The sequence below is a fragment of the Xyrauchen texanus genome, chromosome 9 (genome assembly GCF_025860055.1).
Source record: "Xyrauchen texanus isolate HMW12.3.18 chromosome 9, RBS_HiC_50CHRs, whole genome shotgun sequence".
Classification (NCBI taxonomy): Eukaryota; Metazoa; Chordata; class Actinopteri; order Cypriniformes; family Catostomidae; genus Xyrauchen; species Xyrauchen texanus.
Window position 1 is genome coordinate 34,993,244 of NC_068284.1, and position 6,499 is coordinate 34,999,742.

Below are 6,499 nucleotides of genomic sequence, written 5' to 3' on the forward strand. Positions count from 1 at the left end.
GTGTGTTTTTTTTTTTATGCATAACGACACCATGCACACCACGCATGTTCACTTCGATAACAAAATAGCGCGAAAAGTGGATGGAAACTAGACTAGTCGTGTGTGTAGATATGCGCTGGAAACGACTCGGTTACTAACGTAACCTCGGTTCCCTGAGAGGAGGGAACGAGTATTGCGTAAGTAGCTTACGCTATGGGAAAACTCAGTTTCTCGAGAAATATTGAAGTCTTTATGTAAAACGCATTGCAGCTGCACAGCAGACAGCAATGAGCGAGGCAGCTCAGTCATTGGCTGTGCTGCGGCTACTTGCTCGAACCAATGACGGGGCGACTCTGAATGCGCGACCAATGAGCGCGCTTCGTGCCCGCGCGCTCAGAGCCCGCCAAGATGGGCGTGGCTAAGGCTATATATTAGGCGCCCCGTCATAAGAGTTCTTTAGGTTCAATCGACTGAAGCGACTGACCAAGCACAAGCACGGCAGCTTACGCAATACTCGTTCCCTCCTCTCAGGGAAACGAGGTTACGTTAGTAACCGAGTCGTTCCCTTTCGAGAGGTCTCTCCTATTGCGTAAGTAGCTTACGCTATGGGAACACCATGCAAAACGCCGTGCGTGCTGACTTCGCTCTATAAAGCCAGAGGCAGATGCCTGAGCCTTAAAGCAAAGTGATTATTCAACGAGCCGACCAACGGCGAAGCTATATAATGGGATAATACAGAGCCTTTGCCCCAAGGTGGCCCATGGTGGGCGCTCATTGTAAAAACACAAGCACATATCTTATGTACTGATTTCTCTATTTACTGATATGCATAAAAACCCTCTAAGTCAGTCAGAGACGGACCTTATAAGGGAGGAGATAATGCTCAGCATATACGTACTCCAGTCCATTCTACAGTCAGGCTGATAGAATGTTGGAATGCAATGAGGGGACCTGTAGGTTATAAAACCTGATAAATGTCGAAGGCGAGGCCCAGCCTGCCGCGCGACAAATATCCTCAATGGGTATCCCACTCGACCACGCCCACGAGGAGGCCATGCTCCTCATAGAGTGAGCTCTGATGCCTAAGGGGCATTGAAGGCCCTTGGCTTCATAAGCCAGCTTATAGCATCTACTATCCAGCCGATATTCTTTGCTTTGAAACTGCGAGACCTAGTGCGGCCGCCAAAGCATACGAATAATTGTTCCGCCTGTCTGAACGGGGCAGAACGCTCCAAGTATACTCTGAGCCCTGACCGGGCAGAGTAAATTAGCGTCGCTTTGCCTGCTGGAGACGATAGCGCTGCCAGAGATATCACCTGTACTCTGAAGGGTGTGGAGAGCACTTTAGGAATATACCCGTGCTTTGGCCTAAGGACAACTCTGCAGTCGTTAGGTCCAAATTCCAAGCAAGTAGCGCTTGATGACAGCGCGTGCAGGTCGCCCACTCTCTTGACTGAGGTGAGTGCCAGCAAGAGCGCAGTTTTGAGCGAGAGCTGTTTAAGGTGCACGGTTCGGAGAGATTCGAACGGGGCACCCTTGAGTGTGTCCAGGACTGTGGCCAGGTCCCAGATCGGTACCGAGGGGGGGCGAGGAGGGTTCATCCTCCTAGCGCCTCTTAGGAAACTAATGATTAGGTCGTTTTTCCCTAATGAGCGTCCTTTATCAGGATTGTGTGACGCCGCTATGGCAGCCACATAGACTTTGAGCGTGGAGGGTGTGCGGCCCACCTCCAGCAGCTCTTGCAAAAAGGCGAGTACACTTGGTATCTCGCACGATTTGGGGTTCAAGCTCTTGGTATCACACCAGTCACTGAACACTTTCCACTTTTGGGCATATAAGCACCTCGTAGAGGCGCGCGCCTCAGTGATGGTTCTCAACACTCCGCTGGGGAGGTTCTCTGGAACCCGTTGAGGGGCCATGCATGAAGGGCCCACAGATCGGGCGGGATGAAGAATCATCCTGTTGGCCTGCCTGAGGAGGTCCAGCCTCAACGGAATCGGCCATGGGGCAGATTGCATCATCTGCATCAGTTCTGGAAACCACGCCTGGTTCTTCCAGAGTGGGGCTACCAGGAGCACTGCACATTTCACCTCCCTGATCCGACTGATGACCTGAGGTAGCATCGCGATCGGGGAAAAGCATACAAGGGGCTGCTCGGCCAGACTTGGGCGAAGCGTCCGTGCTCTTTGAGAAGAAAAGAGGGCAGTCGCATTTTCCCTGGAGGCTGAAGAGGTCGACCTCTGCCTCGCCAAAGGTTTGCCATAACCACTGAACCGTCAGGGGGTGGAGAGACCATTCTCCTGGGAGAACTTTGTCTCTGGACAGCATGTCCGCTCCCTGGTTCAGGACGCCTGGTACATGCGCTGCTCTCAGCGAGCGCAGGTTGTGCTGTGACCATAAGATGAGCTCCCTGGCCATAGAGTGCAGGGAGCTCGACCTGAGTCCACCCTGGCGATTTATATATGATACTACTATCATGTTGTCCGTTCGGACCAGGACGTGTTCGTTTTTCAGGTACGGAAGCAGGGCTCTGAGAGCCAAGGCGACCGCTTTCATTTCCAGCATTTCCGGGTTTGACCAAAAACCAGAGACAGACCTGCCCTCGTAAAGGGCTCCCCATCCTATTTTGGAGGCATCTGTCGTGATCATTTTTCTCCGTGTGTTCACGCCCAGACTCACGCCGGTTTGATACCAGTCGACGGCCTTCCAGGGCGTCAGGGCTTTTATACAGCCGTGATTCGCTCTGATTAAAAAGTGGCCCGAGCGCCACGCGTGAGTGGGGACACGGCTCTTGAGCCAGCGTTGGAGAGGACGCATGTGCAACAATCCTAGCTGGAGTACAGCTGATGCCAAGGCCATGAGACCGAGCATCCTTTGAAATCGTTTGACGAGCGCTACCGCTCTGAATGATGTTGCAAGCGCCGAATAGCGAAGTGCGCGCTCTGATGAGAGGCGCCGTCATCTGCACTGAGTCTAGCACTATTCCCAGAAAAGAGATATTCTGGCTGGGGATAGCACGCTCTTTGCAAAATTGATTCTCAGACCCAGACATTCTAGATGGCTGATAATCCAAGATCTGTGCGTCGTTAACTGACTCTCTGATTGTGCTAGGATTAGCCAATCGTCGAGGTAATTCAGTATTCGCGACTCCCGCTGTCTCAGGGGAAAGTGCTGCGTCCATACATTTCGTGAATGTACGGGGGCCAATGATAGGTCGAATGGTAGTACTGTGTACTGGTATGACTGTCCCTCAAAGCTGAATCTCAGAAATGGCCTGTGATGAGGCGCCATCGAATGTGAAAGTAAGCGCCTTTCAAATCCACTGATAGAAACCAATCCCCGGGCGAGCTTGCGCGAGGATATGTTTGGTCGCTAACATTCTGAACGAGCTGAATCATTAAAGCTTTGTTCAGATGTCTGAGATCTAGGATGGGGCGGAGGCCACCGTCCTTTTTGGGACGAGAAAGTAGCGGCTGTAAAAACCCGCCTAGCTCATAGAGAGAGGAACAGTTTCTATAGCCCTTCTCTATCAGTTTGAGCACCTCGCGCGTGAGAACATGTGAAACATCTTTCCTCACTTTCGTCTCGACCACCGCTGAAAAGCAGGGTGGTCTCGCGAGCTGAATTGAAGCGAGTAACCGTGTTTTATTATGTTCAAAACCCATTTCGGCATGTCGGGATTTTTTCCCAGGCTTTTGCTCGCACAGATATGGGCTGAATGCTGGCTGGGGGCATGTCGCAGTGACGTATGGGCCCTGCCGGCGAATTGCCTTGTGCTAACACTGAGCTTACAGCTCTCAGAGGCGCGGGAGTGCGCTGAGCAGCTTTGTTGAGTGCCGAGTGCGGGGGTGCGTGTGAGATTACAGGCACGCACGCTATCTCCGTAATGCTCGCAGCATGAGCTGGAGAAATGTTTGAAACTGTATAGACAGTGTTTACGGGTGGGGGTGCATACATTGTAATAGGCACACGCGCCACTTTCATAAAGCTTCCCGTTCTTAGCGGGGAGTTTCTATGCTCGCGGCATGAGCCAGAGAACTGTTTGAAACTGTATGGGCAGCGCTTATGGGTGGGGGTGCATACACAGTAGTAGGCACACGCGCCATTTTCATAAAGCCTCCGCCATGGGCGGGGGTTTTGGGCATGCATACAGTGTTTGTGTGTAGGGGTGCATGCATGACAGCAGGCACGCGCGCTACCTTTATAGTATTTCCCGCTTTTACTGGGGAAGTGTTTATAACTGTGGGAACAGTGCTTGTGTGTAGTGGTGCATACATGACAATAGGCACACGATCCACATTTATGGGGCGTCCAGCTTGAGCTGGGGGAGTATTCGCACTGTTTGGACAGTATTGATACGTGGGAATGCGACTTTAGTGTGGACACGTGACTCCTTAGTGACACAGGCAGAAAATGACTCTTTTGTGATTTCTGTGTGTTGCCGCTAAAACGGCGCTTTGATTGCAGGTGAGCGAAGTTCTGTGACTGGCCCATTGACTGCTGTACAGACATTTCCAGCCGCTTGTAAGGGGACTGGGTAATGTTTTACACGCTTTGGAGAGAGTGGTCCAGCTTTTGCGAGACACGCACTTCTCTCTTTCTTCCTATGGCTAGGAAGACTTACGAGGCTCCGGTTCAGCACGCATCTTGGGCCGAGGTCCCCGTCGCCAGGCGGTTGCTTTCGGTTAGCGGAACGCGAGCGGCGTCGAGCGTCCGTTTCAGGTCTGGGCTGGGAGACGGGAGGCGCCGCCCTGGCTCGCTGCTGCAGCTGAGGCGGTCTCTGGCGGCTCTGTGATGAGCTGGAGCGCTTGGGCAGGAAGTGACGCATAGCCCGCGAATTCTTCTGGGCTTCAGTGAAGCGTTCAGCGAACTCTCTTACCGCCGGGCCGAACAGGCCGCTTGGAGCGATAGGCGCGTCGAGGAATGCGCCTTATCCGCGTCCTTCATTTCTGTTAGCGTCAGCCACAGATGGCGCTCAAGGACAGTCAGGTTAGCCATGGCCCGGCCGATGGATTGGGCGGTGGCCTTTGTGGCTCGCAGGGCTACATCAGTGGCGCTGCGCAGGTCCTTGAAAGCCTCAGGTTCAGGTCCAGACTCGTCCATGGTGCGGAGAAGTTTGGCCTGATAGACCTGCAGAACAGCCACGGAATGAAGCGCTGACGCAGCTTGGCCGGCGGCGGCATATGCGCGACCGGCGAGAGCTGAGGTAGATCGGCAGGGCTTCGAGGGATGAGAAGCTTTGGCTTTCCATCCAGCGGTGGAGGGTGGGCACAGATGGTTGGCCATAGCCTCCTCGAGGGGCGGGTTCCTCAGAGCCTCTTTCTCTCACGCCGTCCACCGAGGAGAGCGCGGAAGAGAAAGAAGGCTTCAGGCGAGCAGAGTGCGGGGCTTTCCATGACTTTGTGAGTTCGTCGTGAACTTCGGGGAAGAAAGGGGAGGGTCTCTGTCGAGGGGCCTGCCAGTGCCCTTGCAGGAACCACTCGTCCAGCCGGCTGCGGGCGGGTTCTTCCGGAGAAGACCAGTCGAGCCCGAGGTCTTCCACGGCTTTAGACAGGATGCGGACTATCTCTGAGTCCATGCTGGTGCCCCTGCTCGTGTCCACTAATGTCGACGCCACGGGGTCGAAGGCCGAGCCCGGCCAGTCGTCGGATGCAGCGTCAATGGAAAGGCTGTCATCCTTTTCACTGTCGTCCCCTGACGCGCCGAACGAGACGAGACCCACCGCTCTGGAGGGGTGCTGGTCTGTCTGCGTGAATTGAACTGGCGGCAGGGAGTCCTCTGGCGGCCTCCGTGAGCGGCGCTTTCTTGCGCGGCTCGAACAGAGGGGATGGCAGCACGGTGGTAGCAGGCTCGTTCACGGCGAAGGCGGCAAAGCAAGCGCGCAGCTCGGTGAGGCCCAGGGAGTCATATTCGGAGCATCCGCCTCGAGTGAGAGCAGCTTCTGCGTGGTCAGGTCCCAGGCAGCGAGCGCAGATAATGTGACGGTCCCTGTCAGGAAGAGGGCCTCTGCACGAGGCGCAGGTCGAAGGCATTTGAAACAACGCCTCGAATTTGCTCTTTCACTAAAGGACAAAAAGCGTCGCAGAGGCGAACACTTACAAAGTTAGCTTTTAGTAAAAGGATATCAAGGTGATGCGCACCGGATGGCGTAGCAGAAGGCTTTGAAGGCGGCTGAAGGCGTCCTCGTAGCAGTCCTGCTGTAGGCTTGTCGACGGCGGGCGAAAAGACTCCAATAATCCGGCGCTCATTGGTCGCTGCGTTCAGAGTTGCCCCGTCATTGGTTCGAGCAAGTTGCCGCAGCACAGCCAATGACCAAGCTGCCTCGCTCATTGCTGTCTGCTGTGCAGCTGCAATGCGTTTTACATAAAGACTTCAATATTTCTCGAGAAACGGAGTTTTACCATAGCGTAAGCTACTTACGCAATAGGAGAGACCTCTCGAAAGGGAACTTGTATTCTAATACTTATGTTTATTTGAATACAATAAACATATCCTGTGGTTGAAAAGACTGTTCGGGCAG